This window comes from Scylla paramamosain, chromosome 21 (assembly GCF_035594125.1).
Source record: "Scylla paramamosain isolate STU-SP2022 chromosome 21, ASM3559412v1, whole genome shotgun sequence".
Lineage (NCBI taxonomy): Eukaryota > Metazoa > Arthropoda > Malacostraca > Decapoda > Portunidae > Scylla > Scylla paramamosain.
This window is the reverse complement of record NC_087171.1, coordinates 15130767-15153050: the sequence shown is the minus strand read 5'-3', so window position 1 is coordinate 15153050 and position 22284 is coordinate 15130767. Positions and strand designations below refer to the sequence as shown.

At 39.4% G+C, this 22284-nt stretch overlaps 1 long non-coding RNA gene across 4 annotated transcripts in view; it reads left to right on the top strand.

The window, feature by feature from the left end:
- The first annotated feature begins 677 nt into the window (after window positions 1–677).
- LOC135111079 (uncharacterized) overlaps window positions 678–22284 on the top strand; it is a 96972-nt gene continuing 75365 nt past the window's right edge. The window contains exons 1-3 of one of the 4 annotated variants that reach the window (XR_010273551.1): window positions 681–839; window positions 2844–2989; window positions 10397–11657. This is a non-coding gene — a long non-coding RNA (uncharacterized LOC135111079). Of the gene's footprint in view, window positions 840–2843; window positions 2990–8166; window positions 8942–10396; window positions 11658–22284 lie in introns of those variants that run through there. The other 3 variants (XR_010273550.1, XR_010273553.1, XR_010273552.1) reach the window with 3 other exon arrangements.

The window sequence follows — 22284 nt, the reverse complement described above, 5'->3', positions numbered from 1 at the left end:
CCTGCTACGTGACGATCTCGTATCTATGACGTAACAATTTCTTAACTTCTATATATTTTGTAACATTATGATGAACCGAATACATTATATGCGTTCATACCATAATGGATTTATGAAAGGATAACGTCAGTCTACTTAATTCTTTGCTATATTGTAGATCCCTTCCACCACAGACGTTGTTCGTTTGTCAAAACACTGACTTCTGATTGTTTTAAACCTATTATATGAGGCTTATAATAATGTTACAGTTATAATTCAATAAAATAAAATCATAACTATCTTATGGTACTCCAAGAAACATATCTCTTTCCATACAGGAAGTTTTTGCTCTTTAAGGTAACAATAAATTTCTGAACGGTCATTAGAGATGAGAGGAAAAGAATATCAGCAAGCTTACTATTTGGTCAGTTATACATTACCAAAAAATTGTCAAAACATATGAATTACTTTTAAATTACTATAATTATACTGTAACATTCAATAGTTTTCTGGATACTGATCCTTCACTGGTATTCAAACTCTTGTAAAAAGAAGTAATGACGGCAAATTTATCAATGTTCAGTCAAATATAAACACTGAGAAAATCATGAGAGCTTATACAATACCACAACATTAAAAATATGACACCAAACTTTATGATATCGATGTTGTATTAGTTTCGTCTTCTATACGTGCGGCCAACTGGTCACTTCAGAGGCTTGTGGGTAGTCGGCTGTTGTGAACGTATGTGTGAGCCGTCGTGTTTGTGTGTACCTGCCTTGTTGCTATCCACTCATTTAAGTACTGGTTGAGACCTGAACCCTTGCCAGCCACGCGGGGATCATGCAGTACTGTAAGAGGTAAGTTTTAAATAATTTCTTGTTAATATTTACTTCAACTTTACCATTCTACCGCTAACGATGTTATGACTCGTTACCTCATCAACTATCTTTAAATAATAGAAAAATGAAGGTCTGTAGGCAAGAACAAATTTGAACGACAGTATCACTCATCCTCAATACTTATACCACATTATTACTCTTGACGAGGAGCCATAGAAGTCAAATGGGTAAAGAAAAGTGTTCAGGTACCTCATTCTCTAACGGCTTATTGCCTCATCGCTACGAACAAGTGCTAGTGCAGGGGTATTTTTACGATTCTACAGTGATACATTAACAAGGGTTCTGCATCACTATCGGCAGAAACATCCATGATAACTCGACTAATGATTTACGTGAGTGTTGAGTGAGCCCAAAGCGTTTTTTCACGTGGCTAGTTGTGTATAGCAACTGAAACCAGTGTCGAAGAATATTAGAGATAGTTCTGATGCAAGCCAGGGAAGTGCAAAGTGTGTGTGACATTTTGCAAGTCATGTAATGCAGTAAATCGAAATATGATGGTAGGATGTCAGATGTCGCCAACTTATCCTTGTGATTCTTACGGGAATTTTTTTCTTTTCTTTTAAGACTATGACTTGTAAAACGAAACGTGTGTCCACTGTTAGTCTTGTTTAGTTCGAAGTATGATAGGCGGTGTTTAGTATGTTTAGACTTCTGATGATAGTCGTTAAATAGAGATGTTCAGTTGGAGTTGAAATGGTAGGCGAAAAAAAGGGATTAGTGTGTGTGTGTGTGTGTGTGTGTGTGTCCTGCTGAACCTCCTTAACGATATGACTTGTAAAACCCGCGGAGAGCTGGGGAGGCCAAGGACAAGGCTAAATGCAAACTGGCAGGCATTCATCACTGGCTGGCAATCCTGTTTCTAGTGGCTGAGACTAGATGACCCCTGGCAATCCTGTTTCTAGTGGCTGATACTAGATGACCCCTGTAGAGAGAGAGAGAGAGAGAGAGATTGTTCCGGCCTGGAATATATCACCACTAACTTGCGTATGACTTTTCAGCACAAAATAATGTTAACTATCTGGCTCTTATCTTGATCTTAAGAAGTAAAAGAATAAACACATTTGAAAGTCAGCATTTTCTAGCAAACCTTTCATTTTCTACCTCCCGTTTTTCTATTTACCATCTCTGCGTCACCTCCTCACTCAAGCTAGGCGAGGCGGGAATCTCCAGCCCTTCCCTGCAGGATGCCTCCGCCTCCTACGCGCCTTGTCCTGGTGGAGAAGATGAACACTTACATTTTTACAGGCCCCGGACAAAGGTCTAACATCCGGGTTGCTCCTGACAACGTACGAGGGGGGAGGAGAGTGGAGGGGAGGGGAGGGACGGGACGGTGGCCCCACAGATTTATTGGCAACTAGATGTCGCTTTCATTGTATGCGTGCATTGTTTTGGTCCAAGCTTGATATTGTTATCTTCCCGCGTGCTGAATAGCCTCCTGTCTCCCTGCTTATGTGTGTATTGTGGTGGAATTTTATTGTAAATTGTAATCATTGTGTGTATTCCTGGAACTTTGATCAGAGATTATAGAGTGTGGAATGAGATGTCCCTTAAAGTACTGTGTGTGTGTGTGTGTGTGTGTGTGTAAAGTATTTTCTTAGCTGTTGGGTTATCCAGACGTATTTTAACCAATTTCCTTATTACCTTATAGATGCTGTTTTCCTATAATAGATATTTTTCTCATCGGAGAGTGGAATTCCTTTACTTTTATCTGACATTTAATCTTCCGTAATTCATATGACTTCCTTCTTTTGTTTTTTCCACAATTTTGCACCATATGATCTATGCACACTCTTCACCTTCTTTATTCTTTTTGCCATCACGATTAATAGGTAGGTGTGTGTGTGTGTGTGTGTGTGTGTGTGTGTGTGTGTGTGTGTGTGTGTCCAGTGGTCATGCCATATCTTGAAAAATCATGAGTGTAATGTTTTTAAAAAGATACTACCTCTTCCTTGTCCATTCCAGACAAAGCCACGCGACCGGTTATTGAGTGAAGGGAAATGGTTACCAGCCAAGTGGTCATCCCACTCGCAGGAAAACGGCGGGACCTGCTTGACATCACATCTAAAACCCATCGTCCCGTTGTCCCTGAGCTGCCCGGCTGGGAAAAGGTAAATGATCAGACCGTTTTGTCACTATGTGTATGTTATTAATATTGATTGTTTTTTTTCTTTCCGTCTTTCTGTGTCTGTGCATCTTGTCTGTCATTCTCTTTGTCTGTGTCTGTATCTTTATGTACGAACATAAGAAAGTATCATTGATTTGAATGCTAATCAGGATATTGCATGAATGGAATTGTTCTTGTTGTTGTTATCATACCCACCATCGTCATCGTACACTGTGCCCTCTGTGTGACGTGTTCTGGTGGTCACTAATAAAACTACCGACAGGTTTGAGTGTAGCTTTGTAGTCCCTTACGCACATGTGTTTATGTAAATGTTGAGGTGGCAGGTGCAGCGAGTGTGCATGTGCCTTACTGACAGTTCACAGGTGCTCCTTCAGCCCCACGTACAGTGATTTATGTGAAGAAATTTATTATTGGTGAACATTATGTATGTTGGCGGCAGATGTGTGTGTGTGTGTGTGTGTGTGTGTGTATATATATATATATATATATATATATATATATATATATATATATATATATATATATATATATATATATATATATATATATATATATATATATATATATAAAACGCGCGTGCGTTTGTGTGTCTGTGTTTGTATGCGCGTGCGTGCGTGCGTGCGTGTGTGCATATGTGTTCTTATCTAACTATTCTTACCTAATTGTATTATAAGAGGATTGAGTCAAGATCTTAATGTTCCATCTTTTTAAAGTTAACTTGTCATATTTATTTTTAAGGCTATCAATACTCCTTGCACACAGCTTTGTCAGTCACTGCATTGGCTGATTCCTGTCATGAAAACTCTATATCCTCACATCTTCGCTCTTTTTTTTTTTTTTTTCTACAATTTCTTACTGTGTTCTCTTACTGTTGATTTTTGTGGTACCATAAAATCCATGATATCAATCTTTTCTTTTCCTTCTATACATTTGTACATCATGATCATATCTCCTAGTTTTCGTGTCTCGTGTGTGTGTGTGTGTGTGTGTGTGTGTGTGTGTGTGTGTGTGTGTGTGTGTGTGTGTGTGTGTGTGTGTGCAGTGGCTGAGGACGCAAGGAGAGCAAACTTCCTTGGTTGGCGTAGATTTACAGACGGGAAGGGGCGGGAGACGGGACGGAGTGAGATAGAGGGAGGCGGGGCGTGGTGAACTTACTGTTTGTGAGATGCGAGTCGGGTAGCCTTTATTTATTTATTTATTTACTTTTATTATTTATCTTGTTCTTCCTTCGTCGTACTCTTTTGGCTAATGTAAGGCATATGGTAGGTGGATTCTTGAGTCACATCTTCACCTTGCCTCACCTGCACCTCTGCCCGACCTTACCAATCCTCACGTGACTCATCTTCTCCCTCAGGTGCACTCCGCAGCCTCACACTTTCACACGGGCGAGAAAATCTGTCCCCCTTACCACTCTTGCCCACTTGTCCCAGGGCACCTCGGGGTTACGCGCCGCCTTCTCAAAAGTCCTCACAGTCCACGCCTTTTCCTTTCTTCTTTCTGAGGTACATATTTCACAAAATACTTTCACTTCTGTCCCTGTTCCACCCCGGTGCCCCGTACGTACTCACTCGGTTTGTACCTCGCATTCACTCTCTCCTCTCTGTCTCATTTCTCTCTTTCTCCATCATTTTATTTCATCCGTATGTGTGTGTAGGTATTCATTATTATTATTATTATTATTATTATTATTATTATTATTATTATTATTATTATTATTATTATTGCTGTTCATGGTGTTACTACTACCACCACCACTACTACTACTACTACTACTACTACTACTACTACTATGAACAGTTTGTTGCATACATTTTCACTACTGAGTTTATTAAATGTTGTTGTTATTGTTCTTCTTCTTGCAGTTTGTGTATGCATGTGGCAGATGGTTTAGTTATGTAAGAGTATATGGCTTTTCTTTCCACTCGTGTGTGTGTGTGTGTGTGTGTGTGTGTGTGTGTGTGTATGTATGTATGAGAGGTTGGTGCCCTTCACTCCACGGCCTCATTTCTCCTCCTTGCTTGCCTGTCTGCCTCTTTCCCTTTCTTTCTCCCTTTTTCCTTTAACGGCGATGGTGGTGGTGGTGGCGGAGGTGGTGATGGTGATAGTTTCCTGTGTGTGAGTGGACTACATAATTGTTTGAGACGAGAATTTGTGAATACTGATTTGTGGTCAGTTAATTTCTCTCTCTCTCTCTCTCTCTCTCTCTCTCTCTCTCTCTCTCTCTCTCTCTCTCTCTCTCTCTCTCTGTGTGTGTGTGTGTGTGTGTGTAGTGATAGTTATATAGTTAGTAGAAAAAGAGGAGGATTATAGCAAAGGGACGAGGGGAACGAAGGAAAGAAGGCGGAGGAGGAGAAGGAGGAGGAGGAGGAGGAGAAGGTTTAGGCGAGTAAAAAAAAAAAAAAAAATAGGTAAGAGAAGTACCACACACGAACAAAGGCGTTACGTGACGCTCAAATGGTCATGGGAGTATTTATATAATTTTTCCCCTTCTTCGTCGTCGCTCTCCTCTTCTCCCTACTCTTTGTTCTCCCTTATCGCCCACCAGCGGAAGATTTAAGACACGTGAAAGCAGTTTGCCTTCTGAGCGGAGTGCTGCTGCCTCCTCAATTTTTTTTTTTCAACACATTCATACACTCATACATGGCCAATTAGATGAGTATGATAGAAGCAGCACGTATGGTTTTAGCACCTTACGTGACTTGCTCTCTCTATACGAGCTATACACGAATAAATATAAAACAAAAGCAGATTAGATTTTACGAAGATTTTTTCACATTATTATTAGTTTTTTTTTTTTTAAGAGATTATCGAGTTTTTTTTTTTGTTAATATTACCATGTTTGATTTAATTGTGTGTCTAAGAGTGGTTTAGTGTTGCGGGGGACTATGAGTGTGCCAGGTGATGTGGTGTGGTGTGGTGTGTTGTGTTGTGTTGTGTTATGTTGTGTTGTGCAATGACTGGCTAGCTGGCTGGGTAACTGTGACTGGCTGGCTGACTGGAGGATCAGGTTGTGTCGTCTTCTCGCCTTGGGGTGCTGGAAACTACTTTGTCTTCTTTTACATAATTTATATTCCCCCACGTTCTGTTGTATCGTGTTTTTCCCTCGCGTTACTTTTTTTCTTTTATCCTTTCATTTTCGGATTTTCTTTCAGCCTTGATGGAAAAACAGTTTTGACTTTCAATGTATGTCTGGTAAAGTGTGACTCACTCTGCCTGTTTCCTTATTATTTTGATGCGTTTTGAATGAATACAACCTTTTTCTCCTCTATGAAAAGTGTTTGTCTTCTCTCGCTCATATTTTACCTGCTTTGAATTAATATAGACCCCCCTGTAAAAAGTAGCAATAACCAAAGAAAACAAGGTTCATGCTATCTCATTGTGTGTATGTTTGACTTGTTTGCAGATTTTTAAGGGAGTTGTTGGATGTCAAAACCGATTTTCAAAGTTAGATTCCGTGTATAGTGTTTAGCTTGTGAGGTAACGCAGGGTCAGGCAAACAGATCTTTATTATAATATATTTTTGTTTTATTTATTTATTTTTTTTTCTTGTCTTCTTTTTTCTCCTTGCCATTTTTTTTTATTTGTCTTACGGTTTTTAACATTTTTCTTTTCTTTAGTGTTTTGATTGAAAATTATATTGATATTCTTATTGTATATACATATTTTTCCTATCAAGTTTCGTTGTGATTATTTTTCATCTTCCTCACATTTTCTTTTCTTCCCGTTTTCTTATTTCTCTAAGTGGTGATGAAACTTTTTTTTCTGATCTTTCATATAACCTTATTTTTCCTCTATTTTCTTATTGTTTTTTTTTTTGTTTTCTTCATATTTTCTCTTCGCTCACTCTTTTCCATTTCTTATTTTATCTTTTCCTCCAGCGCTGGCAGAAAAGGTTTTGTCTTCTCTGATCGTATATTGTTATTCCATTTTGTTGTCCCTTCTTCTTTCCCCTTGCCATTTTTCCTCCTCTTTTCCTTTTTCCTATTGCTCTTGTACTCGTATACTTTTGTTATACTACTACTACTACTACTACTACTACTACTACTACTACTACTACTACTACTACTATAAACTATGTCTATCTATTTTTCTATCTATCTATCGATCGATCGATCGATCTCTAACTATCTCTATATATGAATGTGTGTGTGTGTGTGTCTGTCTGTCTGTCTCAATCTGTCGGTCTGTCTGTCTCTATAATTAGTCTATCTATCTATCTATCTATCTATCTATCTATCTGTATCTATCAACTACCCTCGGTGATTCCTGATACTCTGCCTCAGTTTAGAACATATCTCTCTCTCTCTCTCTCTCTCTCTCTCCTCTCTCTCTCTCTCGTGTGTGTGTGTGTGTGTGTGTGTGTGTGTGTGTGCGTGAGCTTTCCGGTAAAAATTTTGTACGCTTTCTAATTTTTTTTATTTTTTCATATTCATGTGGTAATTTGTAGGATTCATGAAGTTTTTGATTAATTTATTTTCTTGTTGGGAATAATTGTAAGAGAGAGAGAGAGAGAGAGAGAGAGAGAGAGAGAGAGAGAGAGAGAGAGAGAGAGAGAGAGAGACGCATATGTAAAAATCTCTTATTTATTCCTTCCCCCCCTTCTTTTCCTCCCATCCTCTCTCTCCCGCCCACTCACTCACCTTAAAGCGGGGCCGCCACGTGTAGGCCTGTTGGGTTCTTGCAGCTTCGCTTTGTCTTTGTGTTCTTCTTAACGATCTTCCTCCCTCCTTCACCTCCTTACAAAACACACAAAGCCTCGAGTAGTAATCTCAGGGTAATAACACACGGATCAGTAAAAAAAAGATAATGATTTGAACTTTTGTATTTTCCTACGTTGTATGGTGTTTACTGATACCAACGTGCCTTTTTTTTGTTTAGTCATCATCCGCCTTGTATAGTTTTTTCTTTCCTCGTAATCCGTCCTCCCATTCTCCATTACTGAGTGACATTAACACGAGCTTCTATTTTTTCTTCCCTTTTTTTTTCTCATCTTCGTTCGTCTAGTATACTTTTCTTTCATCCTCATCCATCCTCACATTCCTTCACTGACACCAACGCGATCATCTTTTTATTCACCTTCATTCTCAACCGATATTTTTCCCTTCATCCTCATCCATCCTCCCACACTCCGCCACTCCCTCAGCCCCTTTATTTTCCCAGCCCCGAGCCTCACTGCCCTCGACAACCGTGAGGACCTGCTCTCCTTGACACCACACATCCTTAATGCACACGCCTCACCAATCCCGTGACGCCTGTAATAGTTGTTGGTCGTTTTACTATCATAAGGTGAAAACAGAGAGGCCAGTTTATTTAATTTGCTGTCATTATATTTTAGGAGGAATATGTGTATGTTGGTCTGATTCAGGGTAGAGGAGAATGAGTAATAAATGATAAAAAGGTGCAATGGTTAGGCAATATTTCTTACAAGAGGAGATTAAAGTTCTCGGTTTATATTCGTTAGTAAAGGATAGATTAAGAGTTTGTCTGATGGAGGTGTTTGAGTGGCGTAAATATGTAATAGGGGTAAATTGGAGAGTATCAGAATAGGACTAGAAGTAATGGGTTCAAGATTCATTAAATTAGTTTGAAAAAAGATAAGTGATCAGAAATTTGTAACGGGCCAGACAAACAAGCAAGCAGACTGACAGATACACATAGAAAACGCTCCTAGTAATAATTTTCAGCAACACGTACAGCCTTGTGTCACTGTGCGTGGATTTTAAGGGGGACTAAATTGTGATATAAAAATAATAATGAAATAAGTGTCCTTCTTCCTACTCCGCATCTTTTAAAAATCTGATTGTGTACACCATGTTATTCAGGAAAACCTTTTTAGTTAGGTATCATAATTTACTGGTTGTAACACGTGACTTGGAAATTCCTTTAAAAAAATCTGTATATGAAAAAAGAAAACTAGTCAAAACCTCTTTAACTACTTCCTTGGTTTGGTTTCCACTCATATTATCCCTTCCCCTTTTCGGTAAATTCAGCTAATAACACACTCGAACACATATTGTTATTTGGTGGAAAAACACGCTATGTATTGTGTTATTTGAAGATTTACGTAGGAAATAGTGAGTAAAAATTAGCTCTCTTCTTTCATTTGTCTTCCCCTTGCATTGTCCCTTCAGCTTAATAAAACACACTTAAACAGCCATTCCCTCATTTTTATCTGATGGAAAAGCACGCTAGGTATCGTGCGGCGAGTTAGACTGGAAACAGTGAGCATAAACATTCGGTCACTTCTGCGATTTTAACCTCCCCTTGCATTATCTCTTCCTCTCTTCGTGAAAATCAACTTAATAATGCGCACTTCAACAGCTATTCCATCACTGCTATTCGGAGGAAAAGCGCGTCAGGTATATTTGCTTTTAAACATTGTACGTAACATGCCTCGCGGTGGTGACAACAGAGGAGTGTGAGCGGCGGACGTAAGTAACCAACGCGCTGCCTGCTGATCTCGTATTGTTCTTTATTTTCCCTTCCTGATATAAAAACTATGGAAATGGAGTATTTTTACCCTTTTTTTTTTTTTTTATTAGACAGATAGATTGATAAGTGTGTTGATAGATATATATAGATACATCCATACATAGATAATAGATAAATGCAGTTAGGTGTATCTAAGCAGGTATATTTACGTAGATACATATATATATATATATATATATATATATATATATATATATATATATATATATATATATATATATATAAGACGAAAAGAAAAAGAAAAGTAGAAAGTAAGTGATAATTAGAGAGAGAGAGAGAGAGAGAGAGAGAGAGAGAGAGAGAGAGAGAGAGAGAGAGAGAGAGAGAGAGAGAGAGAGAGAGAGAGAGGCCTCTTTAAGGTGTGTCATCGAATTTTTCTCAGGTAACCTTGACTTCGTATTGTTTTTTTTCTCAGTCTTGCATCGACTTGTTCCCACCAGCTGTGGTGTAGCCTCGTGTCTCTCTCTCTCTCTCTCTCTCTCTCTCTCTCTCTCTCTCTCTCTCTCTCTCTCTCTCTCTCTCTCTCTCTCTTCTTTCACTTCTTTTATTACCTCCTCCTCCTCCTCCTCCTCCTCCTCCTGAACCACAGTTTTCTTTTGTTGAAGTTACAGGGAATTCCAAGTGCGAATATGAGAGAGAGAGAGAGAGAGAGAGAGAGAGAGAGAGAGAGAGAGAGAGAGAGAGAGAGAGAGAGAGAGAGAGAGAGAGAGAGAGAGAGAGAGAGAGAGAGAGAGAGAGGAAACAAAGGATGAATTTAGAAACATGTCATGTTAATGTAAGTGTAAAGGAGGAAGACGAGGAGGAGGAGGACGAGGAGGAGGAGGAGGAGGAGGATAAAGACGAATACAAGGAAGAGGAGGAGGAGGAGGAGGTTGATTGATTGATGGATTGATTTAAGGTGCCGCATCAGGAAGAGGAGAGGAGGAGGATGGTGGTGGTAATGAAGAAGGAAGAGGAAGGAGACGAATACAGTGGAAGAAAAAAAACAAAACAAAGAAGGAAGGAAGGAAAACATAAATAAATGAATACTGAAGAGAGGCAACACAAAAAAGAAAAAAAAATCTTGGAGGAGGAGAATGACGAGGAGGAGGATGAGAAGGACCAGGAGGAGGAGGAAGAGGAAGAGGAGGAATGTTAAAAGGTTTGTGGAGTATAAAATTGTGGACGCATCCTGTCTGAGTCTTTGGTGTTTGTTTGTTTGAATTCCACCACCACCACCACCACCACCACCACCACCATTATTATCATTGTCACGTATAAACTACACGGCATTATAATAAGTATCTACGTGCCTTCGTCGAGATACCTGTAGTCATCAGCAATTTGTCCCCTCTCTCTATATATTACATAGATTATTTTATGTAGAGCCTTTAGGCGAATGAAAGGACATGTTAGAAAGAATAATAAAAAAGTTCGGTAGTTAAATACAGAGAATAGCTACTAGGGGAACAAAAAAATGCAGAAAAAAGAGGAGTAGGAGGTAGAGAATAATAATAATAATAGTAATCGTAATAAAAAATAATAATAACGCGAGGAAGAAAACGATTAAGAGGAAAAACTGAAAAAAACTGAAAGAAAGAATAAAAAGAAAAAAAAGTGCAGGAGAATGAAAAATCAGAAGCACAGACAGACATAGAGGAAACATGAGAAACTATCGTACTATCAATCCACAACCATGGGCTGGAGCGATGGTTCCTGCAGTACAAATGCGGCAGACTGGGGGAGAAATACGAAAGAAAACGGGTATGAGTGTCAGAGAAAATGGACATCCGTACTACTTGTCTTGTCCCTTTTTGTATTGTTTGTTACTACCAACTACTACTACTACTACTACTACTACTACTACTACTACTACTACTACTACTACTACTACTACTACTACTACTATTACTATAAGTGATGGGTAGGAATTTAATTTCAGAGACTTAAATATTGTTTTCTATTTTCATTTTACCTTTCGTCCTTGAATCATGAGTAACCAGGAGGAAACAGGCTCAAGGTGTGTGTGTGTGTGTGTGTGTGTGTGTGTGTGTGTGTGTGTGTGTGTTTCGGTATTTCCTATCCATATAATCCTTGTCCCAATTCTTTTTTTATTTTTCTTTGTCTTTATTCGCGCTTTCCCTCTTCCCATTGCTTCTCTCTCTCTCTCTCTCTCTCTCTCTCTCTCTCTCTCTCTCTCTCTCTCTCTCTCTGTCCGTGCCTCATTCGCTTCATAATTATTGACACATGCAGGTATTTAATTTGTTCACTTTGTATTCTTGTGTAACCATTCTTTTTAAGTTAACTAACTGCATAAAAGTAATAATTGGTTAGGTGTCTTCTTATTTTCATATTTTTGCTTCTCTTCTTCCTTCTCCTCCTCTTCCTTCTCTTCCTTTCCCTTCTCTCTTTTTTCTTATTTTATACGTTGTTGTTGTTGTTGTTGTTGTTGTTGTTGTATTGTTTATTATTATTATTATTATTGTTATTATTATTATTATTATTATTATCATTAGTAGTAGTAGTAGAAGTAGTAATAGTAATGGTAGTAAAAATAGTGGTAGTAGTAATAGTAGTAGTAATAGTAGTAATAGTAGTAGAAATAGTAGTAGTAGTAGTAGTAGTAGTAGTAGTAGTAGCAACAGTGGTAGCATTAGTGAAAGTAGTAGTAGCTGTAGTTGTTGTTGCTGGTGATGGTGATGGAGGCCGAGTCATAATTAAATAACGGTTATTTTTGTTGCCAATATTGAAGCCGATGATGATATTTTTTCCAACGGGACCTACTCACTTAAAAAGTAAATAAATAAAACTAAGTAATATGCAGCGAGTCACAGCAGCGAACAGCCTCCGTGCAGGAATGACAAGTGATGCAACAGTAGTATACACGGACACGATTTCCCACTGATGTTTCCTGTTAGAAAGACGTTTTTCACTCCACGCCTTCACTTTCAGGTCACAATAGAAGAGAAACGGAGCTTGAAAAAAAAAAAACCTCAGGATGTGGAAATATATTAGGCAATTCTATACAAACAACTCAAGGTTACCAATCGTCACACGTAAAGCTGTATGATTAATTAATGATCCAACCGTACAGTGAAAGTGTCCTTAAGTGTTAACGTTAATCCACCGTATACCGCAAAATTTCCTTCACCCAACACGTAAACTCCATCTCGAACATACTAAAATATTAACTACTCAAAAAAAAAAAAAAAAAAAAAAAAAACGACCACAACATTAGACGATTAAATAAATAAAAATATAAATAGACAAGTAATATTCTGTGTGTGTGTGTGTGTGTGTGTGTGTGTGTGTGTGTGTGTGTGTGTGTGTGTGTGTGTGTGTGTGCGTGCGTATGTGCGTGCGAGGAATGAACCAGTCCTGAGACCTTGACACGGCGACCTGGTGTGGACCTGCTGTTTGGGGAGGGAAAGAGGAGGAAGGAGGAGAGAGGAGGAGAGGAGGAGAAAGGAGCCGGGATTGGATGGAAGGGAAGGGAAGAGGATGGAATGACAGGAGCAACAGTATACGGGAGGGAGGGAGAGGAGAGAAAGGAAGGGGAAGAAAGGGGACGGGACTAGGTATGAGGAAAGAGAAGGGAGGAGATAATACGAGGCAGGAGTAAGGGCCAGGAGAGGAGAGGGGAAAGATGGCGATGGGGAAGACAAAGGAAAGAATATGAAGGGAAACTGAATACACTTTTGCTATATATATCTGGTTCTTTATTTTACTCTTTTGCTCTATCACTACCGTCACTTTAAACTAAATATTGTAATTTATCCTAAACAACATTGTAAGGTCCGACAAACCTGCTGCTGTTTGTGTTTTGTTTTCCTTTGTCTTCCTCCTCACCTCACATTTTTTTCTTCTCTCTCTCTCCCTCCACCTCTTAACTTCCCTTCCCTCCCCCCTCTCTCTCTCTCTCTGGCCAGTTTTTATTTAGGTATGATATATTTCCAGTACTTTTTTACCCTTTAATTTCTTTCATCTATTATTATTATTATTATTATTATTATTATTATTATTATTATTATTATTATTATTATTATTATTATTATCATTGTTGTTGCTGTATTTGTTGTTGTTGTCGTTGTTGTTGTTGTTGTTGTTGTTGTTGTTGTTGTTGTTGTTGTTATCATTATCATTATTATTATTTAACTTTCCACGTGACTTTAATTTTATCCATTTATTGTTATTTTTTTCACCGTGTTTATTTTTAGATGTTTTCCTTCTAAACACGTCAATCCAGCTGATCTTTCATTCATATTAATCGTATTGATCTATTTAAAATGTATTATTTCAAAAGCATAATAAGTTACTTTATTTTGTTCAAATTTTCGTATATCTGTGTAATTCTTTTTATTCTGAAGGTTCCGATAATTGTTTCTCGAAAGTGCGTGCGGGTGAGTGGTGAGTTTCTCGTCTTGGATTGCGAGTGATGGTCGTGACGTGTTGGTGACGTAAGACATATCCGTGATATTTCTCTCTCTCTCTCTCTCTCTCTCTCTCTCTCTCTCTCTCTCTCTCTCTCTCTCTCTCTCTCTCTTTGTTCTTTGATTCATTCTTTTTACTTTTTTCGTACCATTTGCTTTGTATTTATTTACTTGTTAACTTGTTTTTTCTTTTTTCTATATTCTTTTCCTTAATTTTTGTTTCTCTTCATCTCCCTTAATTTCTTTCTTTTGCTATACATTGCTTCCTCTCTCTCTCTCTCTCTCTCTCTCTCTCTCTCTCTCTCTCTCTCTCTCTCTCTCTCTCTCTCTCTCTCTCTCTCTCGCTTAATGAGATGCACGAGAGCAAGATGCAGCACCAACAGTTTTTTCCCTTCGTATTACTAACGGTGTTTCCTGTTCCTTCAATTCCGCATTTACACCACTAGACGGATACATGCATTAGTCTGGGCGTGAAAGGCGTGTGTGTCAAGTAAAGGCAGCAGGAGGAGAGGGGGTTGGTGGGCCTGGTTTTGCGGGTGAGGGGTTGGTGGGAGTGAGGGGGTGACGCCTTGCTCGGGCCGCGTCACACACCCACCCTTACCACGAAGACACGGCAAAAACTAGTCCCTTTACTATCCCGTCCCGCCTCGCCCTTATCATGATGGGAGGAGGAACTGTAATATCCACCTCGTCTCGTTATCTCACGGTGTTTTGTTCGTGGATAGGGAAGATGCATCGTGGGGTGTCCGTAGGGTGTGTGTTTAGTGTAGGCCATCCGTCACTCCCTCCTGCCGCTGTCTGCACGAGCTGGAGTCTGGGACGGGATGGAGAACTAGGTAAGGCCTCTTGCATGCGTGCCTCTCGGTGTGTTGTGTCACTCCCTGCCAGCTTGATAAGGACGCTAAGGAGAGAGGCAGAGGTCGTGCGTGGTAGCGTAGTGACTCCACCTTCACCTCTTCTTCCTTCTCCTCCTCCTTTTTCCTCCTCCATGGCTCCACCTTCACCCACTCCTCCTCTTCTTCCTCCTTATGGCTTCACCTCCCTGCCCGGAATTCTCTACCTCGTGATGTCGTCAGTAGTGCAACAGTTATAGCTTCCAGGAACTGATTAGACTGCTAGACTGTAATCCAAAACTGAGATATCGCAGTAAAATCCAAACTATTCCTAATGTTATTAATGTTACGAAATGTTGCTTTTCTTTCTGTCCCTTTCTTTTAGTTTTCTTTTATTTTTACGTGTTACTGGTGATTATAGAGCTCGACTGAGTGTTCACGGATGCTTGTTGCAATAGTGATAGTTCTCATCCTGCTCCTTTCAAGATTTTCCATGCACCTTTTCCTTCCATACTGCGCGGTATTTGTTTCTTTCCTGCCAGTCATGGTAGGAGGGACTGGCGGGTGGGGGAGAGCCTTCACCTTTACTATCCTACATCTCTTGCCTTAGATTACATAGTGTAGCTCATCGTGATCAGCCTTATAAAGACTGAGTTCGTTTGTTGGTGTTTGCACTTCCTTTTGTCTTCCTTCGTGTTGGTCCTCTGGCTCCCACTCCACCTCCTTTGCTGTCTTATTTTTTTTTGTTAAATTAGAGAGTGTAACGTAACGAAAAATCCTCGTAGGTCAGTATGTTCACTGTTTGTACTTCCTTAGTGCTCCTTTGTGTTCCTATACTTCACCTTCCTTCTCCTCTTCCTTTTCCTCTTCCTCCTCTTCCAACCTCCATCTTCACCTCTTTCTCAATATGTTTACGGTTTATATTTCATTAGTGTTCCTTTGTCTTCCTATTCCAACACTCTCCTCCTCCTCTTCCTCTTCCAACCTCCATCTTCACCTCTTCCTCCACCACCTCTCTATGGCTAATCATCCACATGTTGCCTCGTCATCCCTCCAGCGCTGGTCCAAGGCCCCTGCTGCCAATCTGCTCCTCCCGTCGTGCGCCTCTCGTGTCCAAAAGGTCGCCAGCCTTGACCGATGATTCCCTGAATATATTACGTTCGCCACACTTGTCCCTGTATTTACTTACGTTGGTGTTATGTTGGTTAGTACGCGTCATATTCATACTCGTACATGATAGGGAGTGTGGTTAGTTTGGTGACGTAACTTGGCCTAGGGATGGACGCAATATTTGGATTCTTGGTTTTTGCTGATTTTCTTTTGTTCGATTGCTTGACTGGTTATTTAGTTGGTTGGTTAGCTTGGTTTCTTTGTTTTTTTCTCTTTTTCTGTTTTTTTTTTAAGTAATTTCTTTTTCTTTTTCTCAGAGACTTTCTTTTGTTTGTTTGTTTCCTTTTTTCATGGTCTTTTCTCTTCTTTCTTCAACATTTGGTCGTTCTTTAGTTCTTTCCTTCATTTTTTTAAATTTCTTGGTTATTCCTTTCTTTTTGTTTTGTTTGTTTATTTTTCTGTGTTTTGTTTCTTTCATTCTTTTATTTTTTATTTTTTTATTTTGTCTGTCCGCGTTTCTTTATTTCTCTTTTAATATGTTCCCTCCTCCCTTCCCCATTCACTTTCCTTTCTTATCATCTTTCTTTATTTCCTGTTTTTTTGTCATTATCTTCATTCATTCATTCATTCACTCTTTCAGTCTATCTATCTTTCTTTCCAACGTTCTTTGTTTTTTGTCTTGCTATCTACCTTTCCATCTTTCCTTCCCTTTAATTTGTTTTTTATTCATCTTTCTTTCTATCTATCTATCTATCTATCAACTCTCCCTTTTTTTATTTCTTCCCTTTGTTTTTGTCTGATTAACTATTCTCCTTTCTATCCTTCCTTCCCATCACTTCCTTTGCTGCATTCACTCCGTCCTGTGTTTTGTTCCGTTCGTTAAGTTCCCACAAAGCCACACGAAGCAGGAAGGTTAAGACTGTATACATTTGTTTTTTCACGATATTTCTTTTTGTTGTTGTTTACCGCCGTAAGCCACAAAACCGGAACCAGACGAGGCCTCAAGGTGGAGAAGCGCCTCGTGGAAAACAATCACTCCACTTCACTCCACTCACGCATCTCTCTCTCTCTCCTCTCTCTCTCTCTGAACATGAAAATCTAAATAAAGTACATTACAAACTGGTCATGTTTTAAATTTGAAGGTTTAAATGACTAATGATTTTGCTGTGTCATGACTTACAACCCCCCTCGAAATCTCTCTTATTTCCCTCTCCCTCTCCCTCCCCCACTCCCTCTCCTTCCCCTCCCTCTCCCTCTTTTCTCATGCGGCCTTGGTGTAGCGGGAGGAGTGAGTAAGTCGTGGCTACAGAAGACACGACCCCTCGAGAATACAGGAATATACAGCAGTCCGGTGGGTTTATCGGCAGCGTCTCTTCGTGGTAGGACTTGCCACATCACGCTGCTAACTCTTGAAGGTGTCTGATGCAATGAAAGACCCGACATTTATTTACTTATTTATTTACTTATTTTTATTTTTTCTTGTGGGGTGTTATTGCTTCCTTTGTTGTCTCTTTCTCTTAGGGGTGTCTTAATGTTATTGATGGATAATGTAAGTAATTCATTATGAAAAGCCAAGAAGTTTTATTTATTTATTTATTTATTTTTTTAGTGGGTTTCGATTTATGATTCTCTCTCTCTCTCTCTCTCTCTCTCTCTCTCTCTCTCTCTCTCTCTCTCTCTCCTCTCTCTCCTCCTCTCTCTCTCTCTCTCTCTCTCTCTCTCTCTCTCTCTGTCATTTTTATACATGCGTGGGTTTAAGTACGTGTTAATGATCTTTAATGCTGGTTGACATGGAGGCCCCAACATTTAATTATTCATATATTTTCCTTGTAGCGTTGTTACTTCTTTATTTTTGCCCTCTGTTTCTCTCTATCTCTCTCATACATTAGTTGGTTTAAATGCGTCTTATTTTAATGATATATGTCACAGGACCGGTGATTTATGAGGCTGTCTGGTGCACTGGAAGACCAAACCTTTATCTTTTTTGTTTTTTTGTTTGGTTTTTGTTTTCCTAGTGCCATTATTATTACATTTTTTTTCTTTTCCTTCTCTCTTTCTCTCTTTCTCATGCCTTCATGGGTTTAAGTGTGTCGTGATTTTAAACCCTTTCACTGCTATTTGCCTCATGGTTTCTTTATGCCAAACCAGCGTTGGGACATTTAATTTAATATTTTTTTACATCCGCCACTAAAGATTCTACAGTCTGTTCAGTGGAAAATGTAATCTTTCAATACATTTCCCATTCCTGTAGGTGTTTGTAAAGAGTTTATGCAGTACGTTTAATGGTGTGAATAGCTGCATATCACAGGGAAAGGGACTGATGACATAGATGTAGTGATTCAGGGGATATGGCATATGTGTTACTGTCATTATATTTTTTCCCTCTCATTCCGTCTCTCATACATTCATGGGTATATGTGTGTCTTGGCTTTGATGATGCATGACCTGACACAAGGGATTAGGTTACTGTCTTTCCTTTTTCTTCTCGTGGTGTAAGATGGGCAGAGTGAGGGAAATACTACTGGATAAAAATCATTCTCTAGGAAAAAAAAATAAATAAAATGTGTCGTGTTAAGTTTGTCGTGAAAGGATGTGGGGAAACCTTTGTTGTGGGGGAAATTGTACAGATGAGCTGCACCTGAGAGAGAGAGAGAGAGAGAGAGAGAGAGAGAGAGAGAGAGAGAGGAGAGAGAGAGAGAGAGAGAGAGAGAGAGAGAGAGAGGAGAGAGAGAGAGAGAGAGAGAGAGAGAGAGAGAGAGAGGAGTGTGGAGGATTATAGGATTTTAATATAAAAGTAACATGAGAAACAACAACGCAAATTTAAACTTACAAATTAAGAGATGACCTTATTTTTATTATATTTTATCTATACAGTAATATTTTGAGCTATTCCAGACAGACAGACAGAGAGAGAGAGAGAGAGAGAGAGAGCGGAGAGAGAGAGAGAGAGAGAGAGGAGAGAGAGAGAGAGAGAGAGAGAGAGAGAGAGAGCACCATGGGAGTGTATGCCGAAGGTTACTCAACTCGTGGCCATGACTCGATTGTTCATCTACAAGCGGCCTTCGCACCTCACTGTACTTATCCGTGAGGCGAGATCAAACTGAACTCGCGCTGTTGTGTTCACGTCATTCCTTCCTTGGTGGTGAAATGTTTCCTGAAAGTGGGATTCTGAGAAGCTCTGAGAAGCTCTGATATCTAATTAGAGTGCATGAGAGGGAAGTGACCTGAGCCAAGGTGACGGAGTGTGAGTTTCGTGGTGTGTGGAGAGGAGGGTACTCGTGGTAACTGCAGTGGCAACCTCCCGTGGGCTTTTTTTTTTTTTTTTTTGTTTTGCCTCTCCTACATAAAAAAAAAAAAAGAATTAGTTTGTTGGAGTTACTCCAGAGAAACGATGTAAAACTGATTCTGGAACCTGCAACCTTCAATAAAGATTTGCTAGAAGATGGGAATTGCATGGGGTTAAGGAGAATAAGATGCCCATGCATATGATTACGTACGAATGTAATTACTCTCATAGGCTAAGTTATGTATTACATAACTAGGGGACTGCCACGTGTAGGCCTAATGACTTCTTGCAGCTTCTCTTATATTCTTATGTTCTCAAGTTCAAAGTACGTGTAATTACATTGAACCTAACAAGAAAATACATATGACTAAATCCTACTGCGTGCAAAACTACATGTAATAGTATTGAATTACCTAGTTACGTATCAATTATACATAAATACAAAATTACACGATAACTCCATAGAATTACAAACACCGATCACACACACAGGAAATCACAAGAGGATCCTATTGAAATGCAACACATGGTCCCGGTTTCAGAAGTGACCTCGTCCTAAGACCAAACCTGAATTGTCTTATTCTTCCGTGCTGCCTCTTGTTCTTTACCAGTTGTGTCCTCGCGCACCCTATGATAAGGATCTTTCCCGATAGGTGCAACTGGAGCATAAAGTGTTGTATCCAAGACGAACTTTTTGATGTAGTTGAAAGGAAAATTATCTGTATTGATATATATATATATATATATATATATATATATATATATATATATATATATATATATAATATATATATATATATATATATATATATATATAGTATATATATATATATATATGTATAGTGTCTTTTAGGCCTTGTTCCTGTTTCCCTTGAAAAAAAAAAAAAAAAAAAATCATTACGCAGACTGAAATATATACATCTATGTTTTGTCTCTTTGTGCGTGGAGTGGGCGGGCGTGGATGAGGTCGCTACCCAGCACAGACAGGCTCAAAGGCCAAGGAGACGAGGAGGAAACCGTGACAAGCCGCAGCGTAGCGTATGTTTCCGTAACTCGATCAAACTTGTATATTGTCTGGCCGCGAGGCACTGAGGCATGCACTGTCCAGCTTCCCTCCTTCTCTCCCTCTCTCCTATCCTCCCTCCCTCCACAACAAGGGTCATAATCTGCACGTCTTGTAGGTCTCCCGCACTCGCCTCTCCTTCCCGTGACCCTCTGATCACGGATGTTGTCTGGAAACCCCCAAGTTACCAGCGCCACGGGACGGGTTGAGCTAGGGAGGGGCCACCACGCTGGGCCCCTCCACCCCTCCACCCTCTTTGTGTGGGTGTCGTGTGGAGGCTGGTGTCGGGTGTTGGGTGTTGGCTGCGGTGTTGTGTAAGCTGGTGTCACACTCCGCTTAAAATCTCTTACCATGCTGACAGTTTTGGCTGAGGGTTTTGACAGCCAAGCAAGGCACGTCTCTCGCCGGTGTGTTGTGCCGGCAAGGAGTACTAGCTACTAGCTGCGAAAATCATTGGTGGTATCAGTAGTGAACCTTCCGTACCGAGTGAGTCTTGAAACGTGACTTGTTGCAGTAAATAGTTTTTTTTTTCTTTGTATTGCTCTTTCCAGTATTTTCAAGTAAACGATTTCATTTTTCGTAATTTGTGACTTCATAATTATTAAAACGACAGATTTGTGCAACATTTTTATATTTATAAGTTGTATTTAAAAATCGCAGTTCCAATTAATTCGTTCAGCCACAAGTAGCGAATTCCTGTTTTTAGCTTCATTATTGTGTGTGTGTGTGTGTGTGTGTGTGTGTGTGTGTGTGTAGTTTTGAATGAAGGTAATTGCTAATACTTCTCAAAATTATATATTATAGGATGATAAAGCAGAGGAGGAAGAGGAGGAGGAGGAAGAGGAGGAGGAGGAGGAGGAGGGGGAGGAGGACGAGGACGAGGAGAAGATCTGGGGAAAAACAAAACTACGGTGACTTCAACTCTTCCAAGGAAAGAAGCATCAATCCTTATATTTATGGCCAATTCACCTGTGTGTGTGTGTGTGTGTGTGTGTGTGTGTGTGTGTGTGTGTGTGTGTGTGTGTATAGGAGTAGAATGTTAAGAAAACTAGACTGAACACTGAAGCAGCGCGCAACCTGAAGAGGAGAAGATTTTCAGTCTAGTGTTAAGCAAAAATGGCAGATTTATCTTCCTTCTTCAATAATCCATTTGACTTTCTCTTGAGGGATTGTCATCTTAGTGGTCCTTTTCTCTTTTTATTATTTTCTTTTCGTTGCCTATCTACATTAAAAGAAAAAAAAATATGCAATGGATGTGAGAAGGTTCTTAGGAAATTTTATTCGAAGCAAGTACAGTACAAAATCAGGAAACCCAAAAAGCGCTGTCTTGTGTTTTCCTCTGACGTTTGGAGCGGAGGTTGTCTCATTATTTGTGATCTGCAATGACTAAAACTACTCCTACATCTCGTAATTTTGAGATTCATTTTTTAACTATTTTATTTTGGGATTCACATCTTCATCGGGCCTTTTTTTCTTTTTTTTTTGCCGTGTTTTTGTTGCCCTTGGCCAGATCCTCTCTTATGTAAGAAAAAAAAAATACTATGAAGTAGCATAAAGATATCGAACTATACAAGTATTTGAGTATAGTGGTAATTCGTGGTAATTAGGATACACTGAATTGTTTATGTATTTTAAGATTGTTTAACTGCTTTTATGTCTTTGATTTTAGCGCCATCCACAATATTAGTCAGTCAGTCAATCAGTTAGTCGGGTATTCAATTATCAGTAAGTCATTTATCCACAATGTTAGTCAGGCCAGTCAAGTAGTTAATCAATGAGCGAGTCAGTCAGTCACTCAGCTAATGAGATTGTTACAGTCCCTCAGTTAATCAGTCGTTTAGTCAGTTAATCTGTGCTATTGTGTGCGAGTCTTTTGTTATACGATATTTATTTTAGAATTTAAGGTTTGGTTTCTCTTAAGAACATTCCAGTTACAGCGTGTTTCTGTGTGGTCCCCTAAAGTTGCATTCCAGCCATTGTTTCTCCTTTCCTTCCCTAAAGTGACGCAAAGGGGAAGGTGTAGGTTGTTAGTGTTATCCTTCTGTGTCCTCTCGAGTTACAGAAAAAGGCTGGAGGTTTTTCTTA